The following is a 16405-nucleotide window of genomic DNA, read 5'->3' as shown; positions in this document are numbered from 1 at the left end:
GGCTGTATTTAAAGAATCATGCATTTAAAGAAATACAAGAAGTACTGTAAAATTAATTAAACACATTATTTGTAAAAAAGATTAAAGGGGTCCATCACTCTACATAATAAAGTTCCTATAAGTGACAAGAAACCTTTTTTGAGATTTTAATTAGTCATTTTATTTAGTGCTTCAGTGGAAGTGTTTAGGGATAGTAGTAGTGTGTAGATCATAATCTAACTTGCAGTGACCGTCTATCTTGATGGCTATGTTAGTTTAAGGGCACTGATTAATAAAATGTGTTAAATAAAGAACTGGAAATAAAGATTTTAATCCATAGTACCAAGTTCTGTGCGTGCTTGAAATCAAATTAAATGTGGTAGTAACTCAAAGTTAAAAAAAAGTGTAATACTGATGTTTTGCTTAATTCACTTAAAGATATAAAGATGATTTTAATTTATAATGACAATAAATCAATGTTATAAACATGGTTTACACAGATCTGTGAACAAACATGTATTCAAAATAACAAAAAATATTAAACTATAATTCACTAATTGGGAAGGATGGTCTGGAGAAATCATTCCTCTAGTCAAATAATTGTGCTTATTCTTGACTGGTATGCAGGAACAGGTGCTATGTAAATTGACATAAATAAGGTTGAGAATAGGTTGGTTTTGATGCATCTAGTACTGTATTTTAATAATGTCATTGCAGTGAATTACCTTTGTTTGCTGGCAAATATCAGAAAATTTAAGAAACATATTAACATGAATAGCAAACAGATATCAAAGGGATAATGCAACATGCTAAAGCAGACGAGCTGTAAAAATTGTTAAAATACACAGCTGCTACATCGTGAACTTAAGTCGCACTCTGCTCTATTTTCTAGGAATGGCTGATCTGTCTTACGTGCCTCGAGAGAGAGCAGCTGACCCTACATACGACTTGAGAACCATATGGGAGAAGAAAATTGAAAAGCAGACTGAATGGCTGGAGCAGGAGAGGCTGAGGCTGAGTAGGAGTGCCCTTAGCAGGTGTGTGGTATGTTTATGCCATGATATAAGACAGCATAGAACTGATGTCTAGAAACGATGCTCCACTCTTTTAGTAATCACATTAATTGTCTCCCTGGTTGAGACCTAATTACATTATATATTATCCATATCCTAATGAAATGCAATGCCATGGAGCCATAGTGAATTGTGATGGTTTATGAACTTATGACCATGGGGATGAACTTCTGTAGTAGATCCCCTGTTGAATCAATGTAACATTGTCTACTTACTTCATAGTTGTTTTTTGACATAACTTTATTTGATGAGACGTGTATTTGTGGTACTAATTCCATCAGTATTGTACATGGAGATGGGCTTGGCATACGGAAGTTACAAGATGGGAGAAGAAGAGAAACCATTATTAGAGATTCAACAGTTGCAATGGGGTAGGGGAGAAAATTAATGACATAGGGTAATATGTCTGTCAGCAAGGTTTTGTTACAACAAAAATAGCATTAAGTACTATTTATCATGATAATCAAGTTGGTGAACTTCAAGAAACTTGAAGAAACTTGGAGGAAAGTACCTCTATTCTTTAAAGATAACTTGAATCTTTATAACTGCTTTGGTTTTGAACTAGTCTTGAAATTTGTACCTTTTCTATCACAAATCTAAACCATAGTTGAATCACTATTAGGTTAATGATTCCTTTATAGGTTCAAAGGTTCATTTATTATCAAAGTATACAACTCTGAAATTCTTCTTCTCCAGATAGCCATGAGCGAAAAAAATAAAGAAAGGCAGCACAATCATCAACCCCCAAAATTCTCTCTCCCTATCCAAAAAAACTGAGAAAAGTCAGGCAAAAATATACAAAAACTAAAGACTGAAAAGACTCTGTAGTCCAAGTCCACATCCAAAACGCAGAAAAGCTGGGCAAGATGCTCCAGGCACAGCTGCTGGCTCTCCCTTCTCCAGCAGCGTTGCTGAGCTATCTTCAGTGATCAAAAGACAGGCAACTGGTGCTCACCCTTTACACTTGCCTCAGTGTTTCGATCTCCCTCATCTCTTCAACTGGTGAACAATGGAAGCTTTAATTGACGAAATGGAGTCAAACATCGGCTCTCACCTCATCCGGCATCCTTCTCACCACAAGGTTCTCGCAAGCTGCCTCTGCCTTCCGGAATCCTCTTGGAGACTGCAGAGTGCTGAAGCACCCAAACGATCTCCAAACTTGTGCATTCACCTCAGAGTTACAATCTCCCTCGTTGCTTTAATTGGCAAAATGGAGTCAGGTGTAGGCTTGCACCCCATCCCACAGCCTGCTCACTGCCTCTGCCTCCCAGAGTCCTCTCGGAGACTGCAGAGGGCTGGAACACTCAAACGATCTCCAAACAGCAAATCACAGGCTCCAACAGTCTCAGAAACACATCCAAGATGAAAAACAAATGTAAAAGACATAAAAGAAGTGAAATATATGGTTTCATGGTCTATCCAGGAGATGGTCAAAGAAAGAAGCGTTGGACACACGCTCCATCTTGACTGGAAAGTCAAACTACTCATGTGGCTCCTTGAACTGCTGTTAGAATTGTATTCGGAGCTTGTGGATCCAGTCAGTACATTCAGCTGAGGTCATGGAAATGGACATTAAGCCACTGCTAAAGCTTCATTTTGGATTAGGATTCTAGGCCCATGGTCAAACTGGCATGATTGTAATTGTGAAGGGGGTTTTTCTTATCTTCCATTTGTATAGCAAAGTGGTTGCTCAGACTCCTCTATGTAGACAATGTTCTTCCACACTTAAGAACTGAATTTTCTAAACTCAGATCCTGTACCAAGAGAGGATGAAGAGAGAGTTGTTCCATTAAGTAAAAGAATAATCTTCTGTTCAGTGTTTTAGTTATGCAATGATTCTTTTGCAAAGGTTTGAAATGAACTGCATGCAAGGCTAATATCTGAGGGCCCTCCATAATCAGGAGTGCCGTATCATGTTAGTGAGATTTGTTCTTTGTGGACATCGGGGATTTCATGTCTGGAAACAGAGGAAACCTTTTTTTTTGTCTCAGTTTGCTCCTGCCCCACTGAACTCATTTCTGCATACCTTGACACTGTCTCATCCCCCCTTGTTCAATCTCTTCCCACCTATGTTCATGACACTTCTCATGCTTTGAGTTTTTTCAATGATTTCAAGTTCCCTGGCCCCCACCGTTTTATTTTCACCATGGACGTCCAGTCCCTATATACCTCCATCCCCCACTGAGATGGTCTTGAAGCTCTTCGCTTTTTTTTGGATTCCAGACCTAACCAATTCCCCTCTACCACCACTCTCCTCCGTCTGGCAGAATTAGTTCTTACTCTCAATAATTTCTCCTTTGGCTCCTCCTACTTCCTCCAAACCAAGGGTGTAGCCATGGGCACCCGTATGGGTCCCAGTTATGCCTGCCTTTTTGTTGGCTTTGTGGAACAGTCCATGTTCCAAGTCTATACCGGTATCAATCCCCCTATTTTCCTTCGCTACATCGACGACTGCATTGGCGCTGTCTCTTGCACGCATGCTGAGCTCGTCGACTTCATTAACTTTGCCTCCAACTTTCACCCTGCCCTCAAATTTACCTGGTCCATTTCCAACACCTCCCTCCCCTTTCTTGATCTTTCTGTCTCCATCTCTGGAGTCGGCCTATCTACTGATATCTACTATAAACCTACAGACTCTTACAGCTACCTGGACTATTCCTCTTCCCACCCTGTCTCTTGCAAAAATGCTATCCCCTTCTCACAATTCCTCTGTCTCTGCCACATCTGCTTTCAGGATGAGGCTTTTCATTCCAGGACGAAGGAGATGTCTTCCTTTTTTAAACAAAGGGGCTTCCCTTCTTCCACCATAAACTCTGCTCTCAAATGCATCTCTCCCATTTCCCGCACATCTGCCCTCACCCCATCCACCCGCCACCCCACTTGGGATAGAGTTCGCCTTGTCCTCACCTACCACCCCACCAGCCTTCAGGTCCAATGTATAATTCTCTGTAACTTCCGCCACCTCCAACGGGATCCCACTGCCAAGCACATTTTTCCCTCCCCACCTCTTTCAGCTTTTTGCAGGGATCACTCCCAACGTGACTCCCTTGTCAACTCGTCCCCCCCACTTCCCTTCCCTTCCCACCAATCTCCCTCCTGGCACTTATCCTTGTAAACGGAACAAGTGCTACACCTGCGCTTACACTTCCTCCCTCACCACCATTCAGAGCCCCAGACGGTCCTTCCAGGTGAGGCGACACTTCACCTGTGAGTCGGCTGGTGTGGTATACTGCGTCCGGTGCTCCCGGTGTGTCCTTTTATGTATTGGTGAGACCCGACGCAGACTGGGAGACCGTTTCGCTGAACACCTATGCCCTGTCCACCAGAGAAAGCAGGATCTCCCAGTGGCCACACATTTTAATTCCACGTCCCATTCCCATTCTGATATGTCTATCCATGGCCTCCTCTATTGTCAAAATGAATCCAAACTCAGGTTGGAGGAACAACACCTTATATACCGGCTGGGTAGCCTCCAACCTGATGGCATGAACATTGACTTCTCTAACTTCCGTTAATGCCCCTCCTCCCCTTTTTACCCCGTCCCTGACATATTTAGTTGTCTGCCTGTTCTCCATCTCCCTCAGGTGTCCCCCCCCCCCCCCCCCAGCTCCTTTCTTTCTCCTGAGGCCTCCCGTCCCATGATCCTTTCCCTTCTCTAGCTCTGTATCACTTTCGCCAATCACCTTTCCAGCTCTTAGCTTCATCCCATCCCCTCCGGTCTTCTCCTATCATTTCGCATTTCCCCCTCCCCCCACTACCATCAAATCTCTTACTATCTTTCCTTTCGGTTAGTCCTGACAAAGGGTCTTGGCCCGAAACGTCGACAGCGCTTCTCCCTATAGATGCTGCCTGGCCTGCTGTGTTCCACCAGCATTTTGTGTGTGTTGCTGTTTGAATTTCCAGCATCTGCAGATTTCCTCGTGTAAACCATTGTTTTTTTCTGGGTTGATCAGAGTATTCAAAAGAATGTAAAAAATCAGAGAAGGAGAAGGCTGTACAGCCCCACCAACCTGCTCTCCCTTCTAATAAGCAATTCATATTGGTGTCAGTTTCATTTTCTGATACATTATCTTGACTCGCCATTAAATCATCCTTGACTATATTCAATGATTCAGCTTTCATAGCAACCTGGGAGCAATACAAAGGTTCAGAACCCTCTTAGAGAAGAAACACCTCCTTATTTCCATCCTAAATGGTCTATTATTCTGATAACATGTCTCATAGTTTTATATGCCTCCATGAGGGGAAACCATCCTCATATGTACAACCAGCCATCACTTTGTCATTCTGAGTACTTCAAGTAGCAGAAATATAACTTTTCAAAATGATTCTAAACTACTTCTAAAATGCACAACATGAAACTACAAGTAATGATCAACAAACCTTATAAATTCCATTGCTGCAGTTCTGCCAGAGAGGCAGAGCGAAGTATTTATCTGATACTGTTCCGATCTTCAAGCTGTCACCACTTAACACCAGCTTACGTTGTGATTTCTTGCTCCTTGCAAAGAATAACATAAAGCATTTCAATATGAATCTTCTTCATACCTGCTCCCCTGCCATTAGCAAGGTTGATCCGTCGAGAGCCGACTGCCCCCAGTGAAATGGAGAATTGAAACTTTCAATCTGCATGATACAATTGGCTCGCTTCCCCACCCTTCAGGCCTCTGCGATATCTTGGCTCAGACAATGTAAAATTAATTCCTGAACCCATGCATGCCTCAAGTTTATTTTAAGGTATTATGCTTGCCAAAAGTCATTTCTTGTCAATTAGGGAAGAGATGGAAAATTACAAGGCCTTAATGTTTTTGTTACAAAGAGGAGAAAAAAACACTTCTGCTGCAAATAGTGGGCGAGAATCATTGACCAAATTGTCTGTATTAATTAGGATAATTAGTTGGCTGTGGTATCAGCAGACTAACCAAATTCCAGGCCCCGACCAACAAAATAATCAACAGCTTTAACCAAGGAGAGAAGAGCATATACTGTATTACATATTTTTATATTTACCATTTTTAATCGAATAAATCATACTGAATCTTATAACCTCTCCACGTGTTGTAAAAAATTATTACTGTAGAAAGAAGCACCATAAAAAGCCAGGAAGTGCAATGAGATTATTAACCAGTAAATCTGCTGGGAACTCTTTGAAAGAGTCTCAATGATTTCTCGTGCTCACTCAACACCTGAAAGTGGGATCAATACATCAGCCATTCAGTGCAACACTGTAATATCAGGCTGGACTATTACCTCCGATGCAATCGAATGAAAAAACACCATTTTTTACTGAGTGCCAAGAAAGGCATTAACCAATACAAATTTACAGACATTAAATGCATATCATGATTTTGGCAATGAGGTTAACTTTACCAATCTTGAGACCTGAAACATTTGTTAGTGGAATAGTGGGATTGCCTTAGAGTCGGGGTAGTGTGAGTTTAAACATTAAGTGTAACCAGCCAAGATGTGCAAAAAAAAATTTGTTTACACAAAGACTGTGTTTTGTTTCCATGCATATATGGCAATGTCACAAAACCAAGAGGATGTAAAGGTTAATCTATGTTAAAATCTACACAAATGTGGAGCAGCTTGTCTAATTGAGGTCACTGTAGCCTTTAATTGATTCAGCCCTTAGCATCAGCGAATAGAGTACTAAAGGAATGAGTTAGTTCCCACAGAATTTCCTTAACAACATCTACTCTTTTCCCAAGCCTTTTCTGCTTCTGTCTGTTCAGTTATCTAAGTGGAGTCCCAGTTATGCCGACAATGTGCCAATGTAATAGGATCATGGCATCTCAAAGTCAAAGTAAAATTTATTATCAATGCACTTATGTGTTGCCGTATTCTACCTCGAGATGCTTTTGAGGAAAATGAAGAAAAACAATAGAATTAATGAAGAACTAAACATAACCAAAGACTAACAAAAAAAAAACCAATGGACAAAAGAAGACAAATTGTGTAAATAAAAAAATAACACTGAGTTGCAAAGAGTCCTTGAAAATGAGCCTGCAGGTTGTAGAATCAGTTCCGAGTTGTAGTGGTCAGATCGGGAGCCTGATGGTTATAGGGTAACAACCACTCCTAAACCTGGTGAAGTGGGGCATACTTCCTGTTCGAAGGTAGTAGCAAGAAGAGAGCACAGTCTAGACAGTGGGGTCCCTGATATTGGATGCTGCTTTCTTGTGGCTGTGCTCCGTGTAAATGTGCTCAATGGTGGGGAGGAATGGGAAAGAGGTGCTCAGAGATGTTACAGAAGTGACAATAGTCATGGATAATGCTACCTCTCAATGTGACAGTTTGTTGGGTGTGGGTGATTGAAGGCTGAAGTTTCTGAAGAATTGTTTCCATCCAGTTCACGAGATGGGAAAAGGAAATATGAGCTTGCACTGTAGATGTGGAAGGAGACTCCTAAATGATATTCTTTAAAAATCTTCATTTAAGTTTGAAGACAATTTAATCAAAACCATAGTGTATGACTGTGTACTATATTTTATATTTTCTGAATACATAGATTAAGAGTGCTACCTATAACGTTAATCGGGATTATATGGAGTCAAAGTGCCAAGAGCTGTAGAGCTGAACATATATTCCAGCAGAATACAACATCAATATTTGTTAATAACATTTTTTGTCATTTGTCTAACCTTTGAAGAAATTTTCCTCTCCATTAGCTTGGCTGGTTTATATAATATGCTTGAATCATCTGAACTAGTAATGTCCAGGTTCGATCAGTCCTCATATCAAAGACTTCAGTCTTTGTGGTGGCAGGAATGTTGCAGATAATCACAATATTCTGGGTCAGGAAGCAGAAAATATTTCAGCAAGGCATCGACAGCTTCACAAATGAAGTAAGAGGGGCAAAATTAGTGAGTCTAATGTTAGTGACTCATGTAGGTTTTCGCAAATAAAACTAAATGAGGCTTTTTATCTTTAATGAAACCCGTAACACATTTTATTGAACTCCAAAACCTAAACACAGAAGTATGCTAAAGCCCTTTACATAAAAAACATCATCATGCCAGTGCAGCCTCTTAAAGCAAAGCCCCATATGACTGTCGGTGGTTGTGAATTATGTACTTTTCTCCCACTTTCGTTATCTTACACTCAGAGAGTTTGGTGGTTTGTTTTCTGATAAAATAATGGATAATTGTAATTGAAAACAAGTTAGTCTCGCATCAGTGTATATTGACCAAAAATGGATTAGACATTAATTTTATGCTTCTCCCAATTTTTCTTTCTATTGAATAGAAGTGAAAGTCAGTAGGATATGTGGTTGATAGGCAAGAGCATTTGCTTCACATTATTGCCAAAATACAAAACCTCTCCAGAATCTTGAACTCCTCCATCTAATACTACTAGGAGCAATATTAATAACTTTTTCCAGATAAATGATAATTATTGATGTTTTATTACATATAACTCAATAAATAGCATTTATTGTGCTTCACCAGCAGACTCATCAAAGAATGGACCAGCAGAGTTGAAAGCAAAAAAAAGCTGATGCAAACCATTCTTGAAGATGACAGAAAGAGACAGAGATCTGCGTTATCAATTGAAAGTCCTGTTCTGCAAGTACCATCCAGTGCTTAATTGCTGAAGAGATAGTCAAGTCAGCCAAGGACAGCTAACCGTCATGTTACTTTGTGACTGCAGTGTAGATGTATAGATATAGAAAACTGTGACATTTTAAGTTCACTTTAATGTATGGCCTTATTCACTATGAAAATAATCTGCTCATGTTCTAATAATTTTCTGATTTCATATGAACTATTAATAAGTTTTCTTTATTGCTTGATTTATTTCAGTCTTATTTATGAAACGCTTTAGGTTTGATTTTTGGAAATCTTAATTGTAGAAAGTCTTGAGAGTTTTGGGTTGTAAATGTAGTAACGTGCTTACAGGTAACAAAAGTGGTCCTTAATATGGTCATGGGTTAAAGTTAGGCAATTGTACTGCAATGATTTTGACAGAAATGACACTTTATTGCAACTTAACTAAAACACATGTTTACTAGGCAGGCATTCAGTATATCCAAATCTTCTGAGTGATCACTTGATTAGGAAGAAGTGGTTGTAAAAGGTGAAGTATTGAAGGCTGAATGTTGTTGCAGGAAGTAGATGGAATTTGCAGTCAGAAAGTTTGGTGATAGGGTTTTGAAGGTGTGATAATGAAACGAAATGGTGGATTTTCAGTATATTATCAAGTATGAATACTTAAACAGGACAAAGAAATGGTTCAAAATACAGAGTTTATTGCTTAGGGCATCTCTGTCAAATGGAAGTTTCGCAAGATGTTCAGTGATTGCCAATTTAGGGAATGCTGCTTGAGATAGCAAAGTCAGTGAGCAAGTAAGTAGCAGAGATTAGTTGTTTCTATTTGTTCTCAGATTGACTAGGCTCAGCCTTGGAACAGTCAATACGATAAGTACAGCTTGGCTAGCCAAACTTGCAATTTCATTGCTTCCACATTGAGCTTCAAGATTGTGAGGACATTAACAAGGCATTAGCAACTATGAGTAATACTTTTTTTCCCAGGTAAATCCAATATCTGATGAAATTAAATACCAAGTCTTGCTGCTTCAACGATGAGACAGGTCACCATTGATTACCCTGCACATTTTTCAGGCACAGTAATGGCAGATTGTTTCCTGACTTGAATCATCTCACTATAAATTATGCAAAAAAACTTTTAATTTTACACACTGTGATTCCAGAATTTTTATTTCCATTTCCTCCTTTCATCTCCTAAAGTCAGTATCACAGTATGGATCTTTCAGTGCTGACAGCCATTCGTCAAATGTGAGCTTAGTTGGTGAGTGTTGCCAAGTTATTAAAATGTGGAGAACAGCCAAACTTAACCCTGTCCCTGTATGTCTGCTCACATATGCACTTGACAAAAGAGGGGTTGGGACAGAAACAAGAAAGTCCCACTTGCTGGCAATGTTCGCCTCCTCTAGATCCCCAAAATCTATTAGCCAATTCTAGCATATCCCAGAAATGGGATGTATTTTATTTTGCAAGTGATTGATTGAGGACTTTACAAAAAAAAAATACTTTTGCTCCTAATAAAAGTCTACAGATATATTGATAAAAGTATTTTTGAATTTAAAAACCTCTTTCACTATTTTCACCTCTAGTAACAAAACAAAAACAAGTATTACATTTCAAAATAACAAAAATAATGGTAGATTCTGGCATTTGAGAACAAATCCACTGCCAGTTATCTACCCACAATTACCCTCTGCCTGAAACAGGTTCTGTTCATATGTTTCCTTTGCTAATCCAATTTTGTTGTTCCCCACTAGCTTTTACTAAAAAGCAGGCACAAACACACACACACACACCCACAAAATCGCCTACAGCTGGTTCTTATCTTCTGGATTAACCCTTTCAGAGGTAATTAGAAAAAAATACATTAATAAGGATTCAGAAAAAAATATGGGACTATTAAAATTTGGATTTTGTTGGTAATTTTCTTTTTAAATAAACAGAAAGTGTACAAGAGGTTCGATTAGCTCTCAACCACATTTCCCTCATTTCTGCATCTTATTTCATTATGCATTCAATGACTGCTGCAGGCTATTCCGTCACAACCTCTAAGAATTAAACTAGAGCTGATATGTTGCTGTCTGGATTGCAGACTCTGTAAGAGTGATAAGTGCCTTTTTCTCTGAAAGCCTGACCATCTCAACACAGGGTATATACAGGGTAAACACAAAGATGGACCAAACAGCCTGTTTCTGTGTCTAATTTTCATTTCATCATTCCTAACCCCTCCATTGAGCACTTCTCCATTTTAGCCAATATAAGGAGCTAACCATCTGAAGAGCTTGAATTTAGCAAAGGGCAAAAGTGTTGCTCAGCATAGACCAGATTATTCCAGTACTGGTTCTCAGTTGAGCTTCATTGCAGAAAGTGTAGGATTGTACTTTGGATTTAGCGTGTACTAAGATCTGTGTGGATGGACACTAGGTAACATGATCATTTAATTTCGTAGTATTTCAGGTAAAATTGAATTAACCAATTAATAATCTTTGATTAAGCCCACATATAATCCATGAATTGTCAGCACGAGCGATCAATCTAAATCAGAGGAAAAAAATAACTCAAAATTTGCAAATCATTGTGTACAGAACAGAATGCTTCTAACGCATGGGATTCCTTCTCTGGGTGGGTCTGATATTTGTCAGAGTGTCCAATCTCAAATTATGAAAGTTTAGATACAGTCTGTCAAACATCACTCTAACACCGACGACTTTGCTTTAACGCGGCAAAGCAAAACTAACCCATTTGTGTTTCAAGCATTTATTATGTTGGTTAATTTAAGAACGGAATTTAAAGTGTCACAGATCAAAATAGAAATATAATTCGGCTGAGTTACGTTTTTCTCTGGTGTTGCTATGTGATTACTGTTACAACGTATAAGCATGGCAATGGAACCTAAGAGAATGGAGGCTGTTCTGCTCAGCATAAATAACCTTTGGCAGTATTAGCAATTATTTTGTGCCCCTTAAGCTTGCATGCTTGATACTTGTTTTTTTCTAGGTTGAGAGGTGTGGGAAGGATTTTATTTTTCCTCACTACCTGTAAGCTATTGTACAAAATGCTTAGATGTAAGTGAGGACAAGATTCCTTCTTCTATACATTAATGTCTGCTTTTGTCTTTTGGCATCCTGGTAGTGTGATGCATTTGACAGCCTTATTAAATACACAAATAATTGACCATCATTTAGATTTAAATCAATTGTGAGTCCTGTTGGGGAGCTGATACACATCAATTTAGCTCTGTTCAAGTGTGGCATTTACTGTATAATCCTGCAGCAAGCCATGAAAATGTATTGTTTAAATAATTATGATTTTTACTATGTTTTAGATTGTGTTGCATGATTTGATATTTAAATCAAATGGAAATGCAGCTGGACTTTGCCCTGTGGCAATCTGAAGCGATCATTGCATTGGAACAACAGATGAGAATGTCTGGATTAAATTCAATTTAATGATAGATTTAACTACATATGTAGCTATGTTAAAAGCTTAGATGTATATTAAAACCAGTGGTTGAAATTACAGGCTTGGGCTGACTTCGGCTGCACACCTGTCTTTTCCCATCTGTCTCTCCTAGAGCATGCTGGCACATCAACTTTAATTGCCACAATGCAGATTTTATTAATATTGTATCCCTGTGGTGTAAAGTTAAATAAAATAAAAATGATTATTTGGGAGTAATTTATTGTTCAGTCTACTGTCATTGGAGAAACAAACTTAATATGGAAACATTCAAAGTACTGGAAATCTGAAAACAAAATGAAGAAAAAATCAGGAGGTACTTGATTGTTCAGTCAACGTCAAGGAAAAGTTATTATATATAATCTAATGGACCAGAATTTAATGAAAACTGCCTGTAAAAAGGCTTACTTTTATGTATTAAACCTAATGAAATAGATTCTTTATTGAGAGCTTATAACATGAACTTGCAGTACATTTGCACTAAATTTACAAGAGAAATTTACAACAGATGGCATACCAAAATGACTAAACATGCCCATATTACATGACTGTGCATATGATGTAAGAGTAAATGGTGAGTCTATTGTAAGTCCAATGCTATTTCTTTATCTTGGGTCCCACAGGAAATATTTATGTTCATCCATTACAGATTTCCCATTACCACATTCTTGCTGGTAGAGACAACTGATTTAATTGAGGCTGAGGTCATGGGCATGTTAATAAGCTCAGCAAAGCTGATAGTCTGCCCTTGGGCATTTGGGCTGACAAGAGTTAGAGAGCAGGTGTTAATTACAAGATGCAGATAGAACCAACTTCACTTGTACATGTGCCCAACAAGATGAATCATGACAGTCTAAGACTGTTGTTTCAGCTAGGCAACTTAACTCCTAGATTATTTAAAATTCTTTGCCACGGTATTCATGCATAGAATGGAAAAGATCGATCTAAAAAAAACCTTTAAATTAAATTCTACTTCAGGGAGATAATGGTTAAATTAGTAGTGGTAAATTTGAAATTTACTACTCTGCTCCCCTACTCCCCCCTCCCACGCATAAACAACAGCAAAGCAATTACCCTTGCCCCCCTCCACTCGCTTGATTTCACATGATTCTAATTCTACCTCGCCACCATTTCTCTTTAGCTAATGTCAAATTACATTTGTCACATCATGGATGAAAACCTTGGCTATGCCAGTGGAACAGCAACACAAGAGTTCCTCCAGTGCCCATCCTACACTGGTTCAAGAAGACAGGTTATCACCACCTGCTCAAAAGTGCTTAGGGTAACGAATAAATGCTGGTTACTAATTTCAGGGACAAATTATGTCTAAATCCTGAGAATAAATAAATAAAAGTATAGAGAGCAGGAGAAGGGGACCACTAGAGGTGTACCAGACTGGTTAGCTGTACATAGATTCCTCAGTTCCCCACCTGCTGTCACAGATCTTGAGAGAGGGGACCAAGATTAGCTTTGGAAGATGACTACTACTTGCAAATTTCTAACTTCAAACTCAGACTTTAACAATAGTGATAAAAATATGAAGAGAACAAACAACATCATAGATATATTTTCCAGAATGCCTTTATCACAGCGCATTCCATATATTGAGAGGACAATATAAAGTGATCACTTTATAGCACAATATAAAGCATCAGATGAACTTTCATATCCTCCTTCCTCCTAATAGATCAACATATCAAAGTCATGAGAGGTGGATTACTTGTTAACCGCCACCACCTGACCTGCTGTCCGTCAAATTGTCACCAAGTTTATTTGCAGACTTTGGTGCACCTACCTGGCAACGATTGCTGTAAGGTCACCCAGTAGTAACATCCATCATTGTGTTTGGACTGATGGCGACAGTCGTAATCAGTTGAAGCTTCCAGACTGTCTTTACTTCCTTATGATGCTCCTGTGCAGATTCCTGTGGATATTCTTGTGATACGGTCCAGTAAGCCTCCTCCTCACCACCTCAGATTGAAACATCATAACTTAAAACATCATTAAAAGAAAGTCTGTTGATGTTCATGAGAACATAACCGTGCACCTCCCTTTCCTTTTTTGCCCCTAAGTTCTATCGGCTTTACCTACAGCTCTTTTAATGTAAAAAACAGAGAAGCTTTATACAGTTTTCAGTATTCTGTCCTTCCCTTGTGACTGTTTTATTTATTATACTCAAGTTCATGAAACGAACTTGTAATCATTTCAATTTCTGGAACTATCTGCAGTATAACAGGGAAGGTTAGAAGGAGATTAATGATTGTTTTAAGAGTGGATGAAGAGCAAATTTTCACAGGTTGACAAAAGCTTATTGATTTAGGAGGAGAAAGACCTTCAAACAAAATTTTGTTGGTGCCCAGGACTTCTGTTAGTCCTTTGTTTAAAAAGGGAAAATATATTAACATCTTGAGCTGTAGAAGACATGAGGTTATGGTAGAGTGCAAGGCGATGTGAATTAGTTTTTGAATTCTTCCAGCAATGAGAAGAAGCAAGGTAGGCCAGATGATTTGGTTTCTTGTTGCAGAATTTCATTATTCTACTGCTTCATTCATTAAACCATGTAATATTAAAATTACATTACTGTTCTGTACGCAAGAGAACCGGTTTTCAATCTTATGGTAACTAAGTGCCACCAGATTACACAACAAACTTTATTTCCTTTCATGCATATTTTGCCCTTGATAATTACTATCAAGCTGAGGAATGGATGCGTTCTCTCAAGTTGGCATTAATGAACATCCCAGGGCCTAGAGTACCACAAATACAGGGAAGTACTCGATCTGATTTTCCTTTCCTTTCCCTCGTTCCCATGAGCTGGCCTTGACCTACACCACTCAAAGCCAAGCAGTATACACTTTTCATTTTCCCCTCTCAGCAGCCTCTGGGGCATCTAACCAAGATGATCAATTTTCTGCCAGATTCTGAGGAAGTCAGAACAGCTCTTTAATGTTTTGAGCCTCTTCATGTGGCATGTTCTTATTAGGTATCATGACCTACTATATTCAGCAGCTGAGGAGCTGTACAGCATGTGCAGAGATTCTGTTCTCAGTATGCCAAAGATATATCCAGCCATTCTGTACGCAGCATGTGATACCAAGTGATAAAGCGTTACCGGTATCATTTTCCCCGAGGGATGAGGCCAATTTCAGTTCAAGTTAGGTCGTGTTAGGCCTCATGACATCCACTAAATATTTGAATGAATTTCAGGAGAGCTGCTATACTTATGTGGGAGGGAATTCAGGGTGGGGGCTTTCGCTTATGGAATGGAATGATTTTGATACTTCTCCATTCATCTGCACATTGCAAAGCTGAAGTTTCTACTGTGCATAAAGAGAATAATGAGGTTCATACAACCTTTAAATGTTCCTAACTTTAACTAATAGTGATCAAAGATCATAGCAAAGTTTACTTGGCTCTAGTTTCCTGCTCTTTTCCCACTCCATTTCACTCTCTTCGTGCCCCAAAATCTAACAGATGCAGTCTTAATTATATTTCTTGACTCAGTGAGTATGAATTTAGTTCCATGTGAAACTTGATTTCTGACACAACAGAAGGAAAAAAGTGAACTAAAATACAGAAAATGTGTTAAAAATTCAATTTTTTTCTTAAAATGATTTATTAAAAATTCTTCATTGTCATAAAGTGGTTCTTCCTCTCAATGTACTTAACTACATCTCAGTAACCTTCACAACCCTTACCTTAACCGAGGGAGATAATCCTTTTTTAACGTATGTCCTAAATGCCCTTTGTCCTGTTGGTTACATACGTCCACTGTTTCTTGGACTTTCTAAGTATGCCCAGAAGAAAACGAATCTCAGGGTTGTATATGGTGCCATATATGTACTTTGATAATAAATTTGTATTTTGAACTTTGACAAGTCAGCATCCCCAAAAACTCAATTTCTAGAGGGAGTGAATTCCTGTTTTATTACCGCTGCCACTTATCAGACTTAATTTGCTGAATCGGATGATAGTTATGCTGTCTGAAGTCACAGATGAAGAACAGACACTTTTTTTGTGATATTAGTGGAATACTTGGGTTTATGGAACTACACCCCTGAGAGGAAAGGGAGAAGGAGTAAGATACTCAGCATCAAAATAGTTCAGCAAAGTCACTTTGAAACTGTTCTATGTCAAAAAAAGTGTCAAATTGAAAGCTGACCATTAGTTAATGGTTTCATAATAGATCCTGTAATACGATAGCATCTTTGTAACTTCTACATCCTTATTAAAGACAGCATGAAATTCCACAAGTTCTTTCCCAGGCAAGTTGTGTAGAAGCATTGATACAATACACCAAATTTAACATTTTTAATAAACCATTTTAAAGAAAAAAATTGAATTTGA

This window comes from Hypanus sabinus, chromosome 5, assembly GCF_030144855.1.
Source record: "Hypanus sabinus isolate sHypSab1 chromosome 5, sHypSab1.hap1, whole genome shotgun sequence".
NCBI classification, from domain to species: Eukaryota; Metazoa; Chordata; class Chondrichthyes; order Myliobatiformes; family Dasyatidae; genus Hypanus; species Hypanus sabinus.
The sequence above is the reverse complement of the archived record's forward strand: the minus strand, read 5'-3'. Positions refer to the sequence as shown.